This window comes from Equus caballus, chromosome 2 (genome assembly GCF_041296265.1).
Source record: "Equus caballus isolate H_3958 breed thoroughbred chromosome 2, TB-T2T, whole genome shotgun sequence".
In the NCBI taxonomy this organism is placed as follows: domain Eukaryota; kingdom Metazoa; phylum Chordata; class Mammalia; order Perissodactyla; family Equidae; genus Equus; species Equus caballus.
This window is the reverse complement of record NC_091685.1, coordinates 82,228,851-82,241,990: the sequence shown is the minus strand read 5'-3', so window position 1 is coordinate 82,241,990 and position 13,140 is coordinate 82,228,851. Positions and strand designations below refer to the sequence as shown.

The 13,140-nt window shown below is 36.6% G+C and overlaps 1 long non-coding RNA gene across 1 annotated transcript in view; it reads right to left on the bottom strand.

The window, feature by feature from the left end:
• Window positions 1-1,142: 1,142 nt before the first annotated feature.
• Window positions 1,143-13,140, bottom strand: part of LOC138921843 (uncharacterized) — a 120,956-nt gene continuing 108,958 nt past the window's right edge. Inside the window, exon 2 of the long non-coding RNA XR_011434744.1 lies at window positions 1,143-1,727. This is a non-coding gene — a long non-coding RNA (uncharacterized lncRNA). The remainder of the gene's footprint in view (window positions 1,728-13,140) is intronic.

Sequence of the window (13,140 nt, the reverse complement as noted above, 5' to 3'; positions counted from 1 at the left end):
AGCTCTTATGTGCTACAGAGAGGAATCAAACCTCAGTCTGTATAATTCTAAGGAACTAAAATGATAGAATCTGCCTTCATTAAACTTGCACCCTGAGAGGGTTGACAAGACATAGTGAGTCAAAGAGACATGACCCATAGCATAAAACCTAATCTTATGTAAAGTTTGCTTTGAAAGCAGTTATAAATTTAGTCCCTGAAGTCTTTAGTCCTTGGTTACTTTTTATTTCAAAGCTAGGAAAGGAATCTGATATAGAGGTTGACTAACTGGAAATATTAAATAACATTTTAGAAATTTTCAGAATATAGGTAAATAAAAAAATAAAATAAGGTACATAAGCATTAGATGATATAGGGCCTTTTTAAAAGATAAATCACATGTTACATAATAAATATTATTTCTGAAAATGTGTTTTTAAAAGCATATTTTTTCCAAAAATATGTAACTTCATGGGGTGCTTTTCCTCAGTGATCAAATCTGCACGGTGAACCATTTAAGAAGTATAAAGAAAAACATAGGTTAAAAAAGAGAAAACAAACGAGAGAAAAAGAGTTCTAGCAAGGAAAGTTAAAAATTGAGACTGGACAGGACATGTTTAAACAATGACAATAATTTTTACACAGGACACGTAAATACATCTGGACATGGACTCTGGCTCTATAAAATCTTAAGGTTCCTTTCAGCTCTGTGTTCTATGTACAAATCCCCCAGTCCAAAAATTGATTCAATTTTCTTTTAAAGTAAAGATTGGTCAACAGGTTTTGAAGATATTAACCAGATACACTTTCCTTGTGGGAAATCATCTCCTTTTGAAATATAAATAATCAAGGACCCAGGAGTGCCTATTAAAACTAATGAAAGAGGAGAGGATTCTGGGTTATAGGCAATCTGAAGATAGCTCCCCTCTTCTGACTCCCAACTCCAACTGTCTGCTACTCCTGATTAAAGCTGCTATTGGGGTCTATGAGCAGTCGAGCACAGGAAAAGGTGTAGCCTCTGGTGGATTCCAGTGGAGAGGACTGGAGTAGGATTTTTCTCTGATGGGCTGGGTAAGTTTCTAGAGAACCAGGTCAAAGCGTTGGGAAAGGATCATAAAAAATTATTTTCCAAAAAAAAACGCAAAACCATCAATTTCACACAAATTTAAAATGAACATGTCAAAGTTTTAATCAATTAATAATTATTACTGTTTAATTAATTAATGAGGAAAACAGAAAAATGTCACATAGTTAAAGAGGGAACTCAAAGTAACACACGTTTATAGTTAAAACAGGGATGCTGAAATGAATTTACAGAGAGATGAGAGACTGGCAAAACTCGTTAATATTCTCAGGGAAATATCTAATTGCATTCCATCACACACAATTTGCATTTCTATTGAAAGAAATTATTTGCATTCCTCTCAGTTTTCTACAAATGAACATCTCTCTCTGCAGAGTTATGAAACAGCCTACTCAGAGACAAAGACAGAGATAACCCAGATGGAAGAGCTTGTCAGGGTACCCAGTACATTTCAAAGTCTTGCCCAGTTTTTGCTTATAATGAATAAATACAGATAAGTAATCTTAAAAGGACAAGATAGGGGCTGGCCCCGTGGTCCAGTGGTTAAGTTCGCGCACTCCGCTGCAGGCGGCCCAGTGTTTCGTTGGTTCAAATCCTGGGCGTAGACATGGCACTGCTCATCAGACCACACTGAGGCGGCGTCCCACATGCCACAACTAGAAGGGCTTTGGGGAGAAAAAGGAAAAAATAAATAAATAAATAAAAAGGACAAAATAGACTATCTTGGATGGTCAACACAAATTTAAATAAAATCCTTGACACAGATGAAATATAGTATAGTGGAAATTCTAATGATGTTATAGAACTAACAGTTTGGAACCATTTAAGCAAAGAAAGGACTGGGGTCAATGGTGGGGCGGATATATTAACTTTCTAAAGCTCCCCTCAGGAGAAAAGGCAGGGAGGGTAGGAGATATAAGTGAACATATTCTGAAAATCTCATGCAGAGTTGGGAGCAAATAAGGAGGAAATGGGACATCTTGCTTGAGAAATTACAAGCATCTTGGTGGAGTAGTTGCTATTTTCTTTCCAAATGATAGTAGGAAAATATATTTCGGATGCTAAGAGCAGGGAAAATGACGGAAACTAAAAGCAGCACAAATTGACGATCATTCCAACTTCTCACTTTTCCCCATCACCACGCTTGGACCACCATGTAGCCATCTACGGTTACCATTAGCCTTAGCTTTAATTTACCGATAATCTTCACGGAAGAGACTAAAGGAAAAATTTGGATCTTGGTTTCTTTTATGAAAAACATCTGTCCTGAAGTGTCTTATAGTGAGACTAGAGTTCTTTGTTCGATTTGTTTTGTTTAGGGCCCAGATATTAAAAATTGTTCTGAGAGGAAGAAAATGAATAAAGTATGGTGGTCATATTATGTCTTGATGTTGTTTACCTTGTGCTTACAACTCACACCAAGAGATCTCCAGGTAATTTTAAGAGTTAGATCTCAGGAAGTGAGACTAATCAGGGAATAAAGGCCGTCTTACAAAATAGACAAGGTGAGTTTGTTGGATGTACATGGGGGAGTTCGGGAAACAAGCTTAGAAAAACTCAAGGAATATAAATGATGGCTTTAAGTTTCTAGCTAATGCAAACTGCTATAATTTGAATATTGCTTCTGCAGTTTAAAAGATGCCAATATTGGGCGCTATGGCATTTAACATCAGGGAAATGAGACTCAGGCACAGATGGGTTTTCAGGCTTCAAGGGAACAAATCCTTACATTTAAATAACTGTGAGAATAATTACATAGTTTTGTTGCAAGTTACAAGCAATACATCACATTCTTTCAAAGAGAGCTCTTTGTCTGCTATAATTACACCTTCCAGAAGAGGATGCAAAAAATGCTGAAGCATATCTTCCTCAATCAGCATCAGCATCATCAACATTGAAGTATATTTATTAATGTTCTTGTGCATGCTTCTGCGAGAGAAACTATTCAAAGCAACCCAAATAGGAGCTCTCAATGTTTGATAATCACTATGTAATTATAAAACAATATTTAAATCTCTAAACAATGAGAATGACCATAATTTATATAAATTAAGTATGTAGTGCATCTTATATATTATTTATATGTAAATTATCCATATCAATCAACACACACCAGCTCTAACATGCTTCTGTCTCTATTTCAAAGGAACAGGGGCAGAATAGGTATTAACTTGCCCTGGGAAAACGTTGAGGAGTGTGCAGGGGCATCTGGAACCCAGACATGCGGTCAAGCACTGTGTCACGCTGTCCCTAAGCAAGGAGAAGGGAAACTTCTTCTGAAACTGAAAAATTGGAATAAGCTTCTTCACTACAGTTTCATCGAAACAGCGCAACACGCCCCCCCCCCCCCCCGCCAAACTGGAGATCAAATAGAATACCTCCTTAAGTATTTTTTTTTTCTGTTTTAAACAATTCTATGTTAAAGAAAATACTTAATTTTTAATCCTCTCAAAAGACAAAGAAGAGCAAAGCCTAGGAAGAGAGAATCAGAGACGGAGTCCACAAAGAGTCTAGAAATGTGTTCAGGGCTGTTTGGGTAGGAAATTCCAAGATCCCAGAAGCTACAGCATGATCTGGGGGATGGGGATGGTGATATCCGTGTGGGCACATCCCTATGGCCACGCAGACTCCTCAGCCTCTGGAGTAGGTTGTGGCCAGTGAACCTCCACAATGTAGGGCTCAGGGAAGGAGCCCTTTTTACAGAGTCCAAGGATGGCACTCTTTAGCTACAGTTCCTATTGGATTCAATAGGCTCTATGCAAAATATTTTTCTATTTTATTACAATTCAACTAAACTACAAAAAAATTAAAACATTAGAACAGATGTCATTTTTATAATTTATTATCTATTTTGCAAATTAAAAATAAAAACCTTATTTGAATGAAAAAAATACATATGGAAACATATTCTGCCCTATATCTGGACATTCTTGAGAATATTACATTGGTCAGCTATATCATGCCAATCAGATTGGATGAGCAAGAAGGGGCTAAACATTAAAGGCCTTGATAAGACACAAGCACTTCAGAGGCTGGGAGATGAAACATGTGATGATACAAAGACACACCACATCAGTGAAGTTTTAGGGGTCCAGTGGTCTGGGACGTACCCAAACATTCATTGCAAAATAAAGGACAAATTATTGCATATGCCACTTCTACCTTGAGAAAGAAAGCACAATGCCTGGTAGTCTTCCGTTTCTGACCCATTGACTCAGTCATATGGAAGACTGTTACATTTCAGTGAGCTCAGAATAGGAAAGGTCTCTTTAGCAAGACCAGGTTGTGTCGCAAGTTGCCCTACTGCTTGGTCAGAAGACATGGAAGAAAATATGGCTTTATGTGTCTGTGATAGAAAAGATGTCATGTAGAGATTATGGCAAACCCCAAGAGGAGAATCACAATGTAGACACCTAGGATTCCTTAGCAAGGCCAGGAGATCTACAGCAGAGAATTACACATCGTTCTAAAAGTCAAGTCTTGGCCTGCTTCTGGGTCTTAGTAGAAACAGAGCACCGTACCATGAGATATCGAGAGATCATGCAGTCGGACCGGTCCCCTAGCAACTAGATTCTACCAAACTTATAAAGTCTTATGGTCAGGCAGATCCAGCAGAAGTTGTACAAATGGGAAGAGGTACAAGCCGTAAAGTGCAAGAAAGCTGCATGAGCAAGTGACCCAAAGCCCCTTCTATCTCCATTCAGTGCACCAGTGCCTCTCCCTCAGCTCACACTCATGGCCAATTGGATGTCCTTAAAACTAAATGATGGAAAGCCTAAAAGTCTTATTTGGATTAAGAAATGAGTTGGCTTGGTAAGTGAGTACAAATCAAAAATGGACTGTTGTAGCACTATGGTCTCCTTCCCCCAGGGTGACCCTGAAAGACATCAGTGAAAAGAAATCTTTCAATAGGCAGAGCTTTTATTATTTCATCTAATCATTCACTTTGAAAAAGAAAATAGCCTGCAGGAAAAATATATATTGTCCCCAAGTTAGTGGTTAATGGTTTGGCTAGTTGGACAGGCTCCTGGTAGGAGAAGATTAGAATATTGAGACAAGGAAATATGGAAGACACATAAGAATGGACGTATGCAAGTGGACATGAAGTGTGGAGATCTTATATCACCGACCAGAGGGCATCCACCACTGAAGAGGTGTTAAACAACCAAGTAGATAGAATGACTGGGCCAGTTGTCATCACCCAGCCTATATGATGGCAGCTCCAATGCTGGCACAATGGGCATATCATAGAGTAGACATAGTGGCAGGAAGGGAGGCCATGCATTGCAGTTCAGCTTCTACATTTGCCCAATCTTGCTCTTCTCACTGCCTCACTAGTGTTCCTGACAGCATTCATCAGTGAACTTTTAGCAACCAAATCTCCATCTCAGAGACTGTTTCTTTGGTAACCTGGACCAACACAACGCTCTTCTGTTCCCTCTTCCTTCATTTCTCTCCACCTCCCTTCTTTCTTTTCTTTCCTCTTTCTTGTGTGCAGGACAACACTTCCAGATTATAGGAATGGAAGCCTATGTGGAAATGTTTAGTCTGTGCCCAGCAGTTAATGATATCAACTGCTTGGTGATGCCATGCTATGCAGAAAAATTTTATTCTTTCAGAGCAGGAGGGGGGCAAATTTTTTTCTGTAGTGGGCCAGTCAGTAAATATTTTAGGCTTTGAAGACCGTATGGTCTCTATCACAATTACTCAATTCTGCCATATTATTGCAAACATAGCCATAGATAATATGTATACAAGTGAGCTTAGCTGTGTTATAATAAAAGTTTGTTTACAAAAACAGATGGCAGGCCAGACTTGGCCCATTAAACATGGACTTGTTTTAAAGCACTGGAGATAGAATTGAAGTTTTAGTGCCTTGTGGGGGCTGGTTGGGGGACTACATCTAACATTTAAGATACAAGTTCTAGAAGCTTCTGTACATATCATTAGACAACACTTTCGTGGTTTCTTCCTCTCTCTCTAGAACTCACGGCTGTTAAATTGAGACTATTTCTCTATTCCCTTCACTTCTTATAACAATGCCCTGACTTGAGGCTCCTACATCTGACCATTCAAACTCTCTTCTGTGTTGTAGGCAAAGTTGACACTTTTCTAATATCACTAAGGTTATGACTTAGAGCAGTCCCATTGTCACCATTGATCAAGACACAGAAACTGACATCCTAATGTTTCACAATATTGCAGTTGCAAACAGAAGAAACAGCAGGCTAAGGAAAGAGAAGATCATGTCTTGTCAGACAGTTTATGCTTTTTTTATTTCCTTTCAATTTTTGAATAGTTAATACATTCATATGGTTCCAAATCCAGACAATATAATCACATACATGGTAAAAATCCCTCTGCCATCCTTGACCCTCTCTGCCTGGTTCCCTTCCCAACATTCCACTGGGAAACGACTGTTCCCAGCTTTCGAAGTATCCTTCCAGCGTCTCTTCATTCCGCTTGGGTTTTAATTAGTTTGACGACTGTACCCTGTGTTCACTATATCTAAGATGATGAGATTTTCCTTCCTCTCATTATTGAGGCTCCATTTTAAATTTACAATGTGGAAGTGCTTTTTCATTTACTCTCACAAGAGATTCTAATGTGAAATAAGAACTAAATAACTGTAGAGACAAAATGCATATGTTAGAGGGAAACTTTTAAATTTTTATATTCATCAGTCATATCTACATGAAGACAACAAGATCATTTGACTTTTATGATTATGAAAAGATTTTACTTGGCTCTAGATATGTGGAGAGCCTAGCTGAGAAAACCCTATGTGAATAATGACAGCACAGACAGCTGTAGGACCATGGGTTCAAGATACAGGTTTACACCGCAGGGTGAAATGAGTCAAGGCAAATGATGGAGAAGAAGAAAGGCAGCAGTGACTGTTCAGATGGAGGGAAAACACAGGAGATAAGGGTCTCAGTGATCACTGAGCTCAAGTTTAGGCAGTAATCAGGAAAGGAGGAGCATGTACAACGTCTTCAGTTAAACAGGACCTTGAAAAGGAGGAAAATCTTGCCAATGACTGGCATCTCAGTGTGGGATTAGCCCAAGATCTGCAGACTTGAGGGCGACTGTGCCACCGAGTATAGGATGTTTTTTGCTTGTACTACACTTTCTAAAGTCAGTTAATTAATTACTTCATGGAAAATATCCAAATGAAGTAAATGATAGTTGATAGATATTATTCATCTCTCTTTTGGGTTTTTAAGTTGTCTTCTCCAAATTCCTGTTTAAAATACCTGAAAGTCATACTCTGGTTCTGAGAAAATAATAAAAGAATGAAATGAATGGACTAAAAATGACAATTTTTAAGAAAGCCTGTAGGAAAATGAGGCTTACTTTTTTCTAGAACCCAACTCTTAGATCTTGACGTCAATCAGGATTTGCCTTGTTGAGGTGGCAATGGAGGTGATGAGCCTGATCGGGGAAGTGCGTGCACTAATTCAGGCAGGCGCTGGCCAAGACCAAAAGAGAAAAATGTGTATGCCATATTTCATGCAAGAAAAGATGATACAATTGGATGACAAAATGAACTAAATTAAGGTGGTCAGGTCTTTTGTTTTGTTTTTTTAAGCACAAATCAGTTAGTTAGAGTGGTATCTAAAATGTCTCTTCTCCCCATGAAGATTTTCCTGAGAGTGTGTTAGGGAAATAACTTAGTAGCCAGTCAATAAGAAAAAAAAAGTCTATAATAAATTGCCAGATGTGAAAATTGGGTTATCTATCATTATTATAGATACATACAGAGAGATTTGAATATGAGATTTTTTAAATGTCTAATTTCTCTTCCATGCTCTATACATATTCCTATATTAAAAATAGAAAAGAATGATAAATCATTCTAAGAAAATCAAAATATGCCAACTGAATTTAATTTCATTCATGTTTCCTGAATCGAGTTGATTTATTGCTCTGTGCTCAGAAACATCAGTTGATTGGCACTTACAGGGTGCAAAGAATTTTGAAAATCATCTTAAGACTTTTTCACTTTGCTCATATTTGACAATTCAGGAAAAATATTTTATCTAGCATCTCAAAACCATTCATGTAATTGCACATATCTGATAACACAAAAATTTCACACTAAGTTCTGTTACCAAAAAAGTTGATTTAGCCTTCTGAAACTGATTAATAGATCTCTCTTTTCATCTGGAAAGTACTGTGTATTTGGAGATTAGATAATAAATCAAGGCTTCTTTAATTTCTGGCCTTCATGACACACCATTGGATTTGGAGGGAATTTCCACAGAGTTTAAATATGTGGGGGAAAAGGAAATCCTGACTCAACCTTTTCCTTATCACGTCATCTCATGTTCCTCTACACTCTTCCCGAAGATAAACTGGCACCAGATTGAATTACTATAAATGCCTTCCCACACACAATTTGAGTGAAATATATTCTCCTTTCAACTAGCACTGAGGAGATCTGGGCACTTGTGTTTCCTTCCCAGCTGTCTGATCATCTTCTCTCACTTCCTAAGCAGCTTCTCTTTCCTTTCCTTCTCTAATTTGGTACTCTGGGTGCTATAAATCCTTAGCTTTGCTAGTAAAACTGTCTCCATACTAAGTTGTGGGATAAATTAATCAATTAATTTCCTTTAAATATAATTGATATAAATGGCAATTCAAACAACATGCACCAGGGTACATGGTCAACATAATGTATAATATTTTACACTAAATATCTCTATATGTTTGCACCAACACTAATAACATTATGTAGCCAAAGTCATACATGCCATATTAATAGCATGTCCTTGCTTAATTAAGAAATGCACAGTCTAATGCACCTTCTAAAAAGGGTTATGGGTTGAATTCAAAATATAAGAAAAATGAGATCATTTAATGTGTTGGGATCTCCTCAGTTCTTTTATGAGGCCAGGATAATAACTATAAAATAAGTAAATAACTATATTAAAATATTTAAAGTCAAACTCTTTAATACTAGAGTATTGATTTAAGTCTAGGAAATGTCCTCTAATCACACAAGTTTAAAAATGTTATTTATTGAGTCTCCTCCTGGTTTGTTGTACTAAATTAACATTGGTTTGATGTTTTTGAACTGCTCTTGGCAAAATTAATGATTTGGGTGAAGAAATTCCAATAGATATCTCAAGGCTAGTGGAAAACAGTACTCTGAAAACTACTACAGTTTTCATATTTAAATTTTAATTAAAATTAAATTCCCCAGTTGTACTAGCCACATTTCATTGGATAGCATAGATATATGGACATTTCCATCACTGCAGAAAGTTATTTTGGAAAGGGCTAGTCTAGAGTGTGAATAGTATAGAAAGTATGGGTTATATAGGCTTTATGAAAGTCCTGAAAACCACACACCGTGAATAATATTATTTCAGGGGGAAAATATACTCCAGCTCCCACACAACTTGTCCATGATGAGGATTGCCTAAACGATCCATTTTTAATAATATTTATTGGTGGGATTGCTGAATAGAACAATAACACATATTCAGTCTAGAAAATGTGAATATAAAAATAGCTGCGTGTTCTTTCACCATTTTTCACTTAACAATGTAAGGTCATTTTCTCACATCATTAAATATTAGTAATAATTTTTGAAACATTATATCATCAGTTAACTTAGCTTAGAGTATCTAAAATAATCCATAAAAATAACTTCACAATATTTTCACTCTGAGAAAACCAGGATCAGTTTTGATCATTTCCGTTTCCTTCCAAACCTACTTCTCCTAAAAAACAAACAAAAGCCATATGTATAACCTATCGATATTTTTTTAAAAATAAAATCCTATATGGAATTCAAACAGACAATAACATTATTTATCCAGTGCACTGCCAATAGTAAGTATCCCATAAATTTCTGCTAAACTAAAGTGATCTTTTGAATTTCAAACGCCATTTTAATAGAACCAGAAATCATATCTTTTCCTAAAGCCAGGTACTTAGCGAAATTGCCAGTTTATTATTTCTGACAAAAGCAGTTATTTTAAAATTTGCTTAAGTTTCCCCCAAAAAGCATAATCATTTTCTATAACCTATATAAATACATTAATTTTTAGTGATATAGACAGAGTAGCATAATTATGCATTTCACTATTTCTTACATCACAGATCATAGTGAAAGTAAAGTGGAAAATTAAAGCAGGTATCAATGTCATTTGAGAACAAAATAAAAAACAAATAATTTTATTTATATGTACACAAATTTCAGTGAAAAAAGTGTGCAGTGTATTGGTTTTTCATCTCCTCATGTATACCCTGCATCTGTGTGAACAAATTGTACTGGACAGAAGAACTTGTTTTGAGGTACTCCCTCCCATTAGCCTAAACTGCAGACAGGCACCAAATGGGAATAAATAAGGACTCTCAGAGTCCTGCAATTGCTTTTCTTGAATTATGTTGAAATTTATAACTAAATCTATTTTTTACCTGTAAAATCTGAAAGAGATAATCTATGAGCCTACTCAGGCTGCCATAGCAAAATATCACACACTGGGTGACTTAAACAACAGAAATTATTTTCTCAAGCCTCCAGAGGCTGGGAAGTCCAAGATCAGGGTACCAGTATGGCTGGTGTCTGGTGAGAGCCATCTTCCTGGCTTGCAGATGACCACCTTCTTGCTGTGTGTTCGCATAAAAAGAGAGAGAGAGAGAGAGCAAGCTCTCTGTTGTCTCTCTTTATAAGGGCGCCAATCCTATCACAAGGGCCTCATTCTCATGACGTCATCTAAACCTAATTACCTCTCAAAGGCTTCATCTCCAAATGCCATCACATTGGGAATTAAGGCTTCACCATGTGAATTTGAAGAGGAGACAATTCAGTCCATAGCAGACAACCAAACTGAACCTGGGGTGGTTTCAGTCATTTTTTTTATAAACATGTGCTGTCAAGTATAAGAGTGTGTGTCTATGTCCAAACAGCTTTTTTTTTTTGTTAAATTGACTTTAGTGGAGCCATTTTATTTTATTTTTTTAAGATTGGCACCCGAGCTAACATCTGTTGCCAATCTTCTTTTCTCCTTCTTCATTTTCTTCTTCTCCCCAAAGCCCCCCAGTACATAGTTGTCCATTCTAGTTGTAGGTCCTTCTGGTTGTGCTATGTGGGATGCTGCACCAGCATGGCTTGCAGAGCGATGCTAGGTCCAGGCCCATGATCCAAACTGCCGAAACCCTGGGCTGCCAAAGCAAAGCGCACCACCTTAACCCCTCGGCCATGGGGCTGGCCCCTCAAAGAGCTTTTAATGACCTGAGATAATCAGGATCAATGATTGGTTCACTAAATTAAAGACTACATTGCTTCCTACTTCTAGCCATCCACACTAATATTTTGTCTGTCTGAGTCATTCAGCACTAAAATTTATTAGAGTCTAACTTCTAGAATTGTACGAAAATAATCTAAATTAACATGTAGAGTAAATTGTTTACAGTTTATGACCTTGTGCAGGAACAAATGCCTGAACAGATTTTTCACCTGGTGAAAATCTGTAGAAACCACTGGAGGGCCCAGGTTTGTAACCTTTCCAAGATTAGATTCAATCTGAATTATAGTCATCTTACTTGGAGGACTCACCTCCCACACTGACTTGAGTGGATGAAAAATAAGGAAATTAACTAATAAGTACTAATATTATACCCACAGAAACTTCTATTTGGGATATTAAATTTCCTAACACTACTGGATAATTATTTTGAGCAGTAAGCACTTGAAAGTTTTAATTTTCATTTCCAATGGATGGATTTATTTTCTCCTTGATTTTAACCAGATGTTGAGAAATAAATTTCATTATTAGAAACTATTAGTATCACTTGAAAAAAAGTTGCAAAACGTAGAAAACTAATTTTAATATTTAATTATAATTTATATTAGTTTCTTTACCAAGGAAAACCAACTTTCTTTTCCTTAAATTGTGTAGTGTTGACCTTTCAAGGTCTGTTCACTGATTTGTGTGTCTCATTACTGTTCCTTGAGACTAAAACAACCATACATTACAATGGTGCCAAATCAGTCAGGGCCTCACCTAATTTCAAAAACAGATGCTAGGTGAAAAGAATACCATAGGAAATATGAATAGTCCTTTTCTATTAAGAAATCTGGTAGGATGCTTTGTAAAACTTTCATGTTACATGGTTTTCGTACTATATGATATAAATCTACTTTTGAATATGATATGAAATCAATCATGTGGCTTTGGAAAAAATTAAAAGAAAACTAACAAGTTTCCAGAGTTTATGTCATTGTGAGAAGAACTGATTAAAGTTAGCATATAGGACCAGCCCTGGCAGCCTAGTGGTTAAGTTTGGTGCACTCTGCTTTGGTGGCCCAAGTTGGCTCCTGGGCATGGACCTATGCCATTCATCTATTACTGGCTGTGCTGCGGTGGTGGCTCACATACAGAAAGAGGAAGATTGGCAGCAGCTGTTAGCTCAGGGTGAATCTTATTCAGCAAAAAAAAAAAGTTAGCATAGAATTTATGTCAGGAGTCAGAAAATTATGGCTCAAGAGCCAGATCTGCCTACTGCCTGTTTTTGTACAGCTTAAGAGCTAAAAGTGGATTTTGCATCTTTCAGTGGTTGAAAAAAATAAAAATAATATTATTTGTGATGTGTGAAAATTATACAAAATTCAAGTTTCAGTGTCCAAAAGTAAAGCTTTGTTGGAACACAGCTATGCCAATTCATTTACATATTGTCTATGGCTGCTTTTGAGCTGTAAGGACAGAGTTGGGTAGTTGTGACAGAGACTGTATGATCCTCTAGGTCTAAAATATTTAGTGCCTGATCCTTTAAAAAAAGGTTTGTTGATTCCTGAGTTAAATAAAGGCTATAACATATCAAGATTTTTTGTCAAAGCACAATTCAATAATGTTATTTTATGATGTGGAGTTTAATATTCCTACATTTCAAAAAATGTGTTTGTTTCAAAATGAACAAAAAAATCGTGTTTGTAATATTTATGTGAATTTTTCTTTTTAGTCTAGTTAACCATAATTTTCTTTTGGATATATGCCAGTTTTTCAATTAACATTATTGTCAGTGGGTCCAACCACATCAACTATGGCAAAATGTATTTAGAAC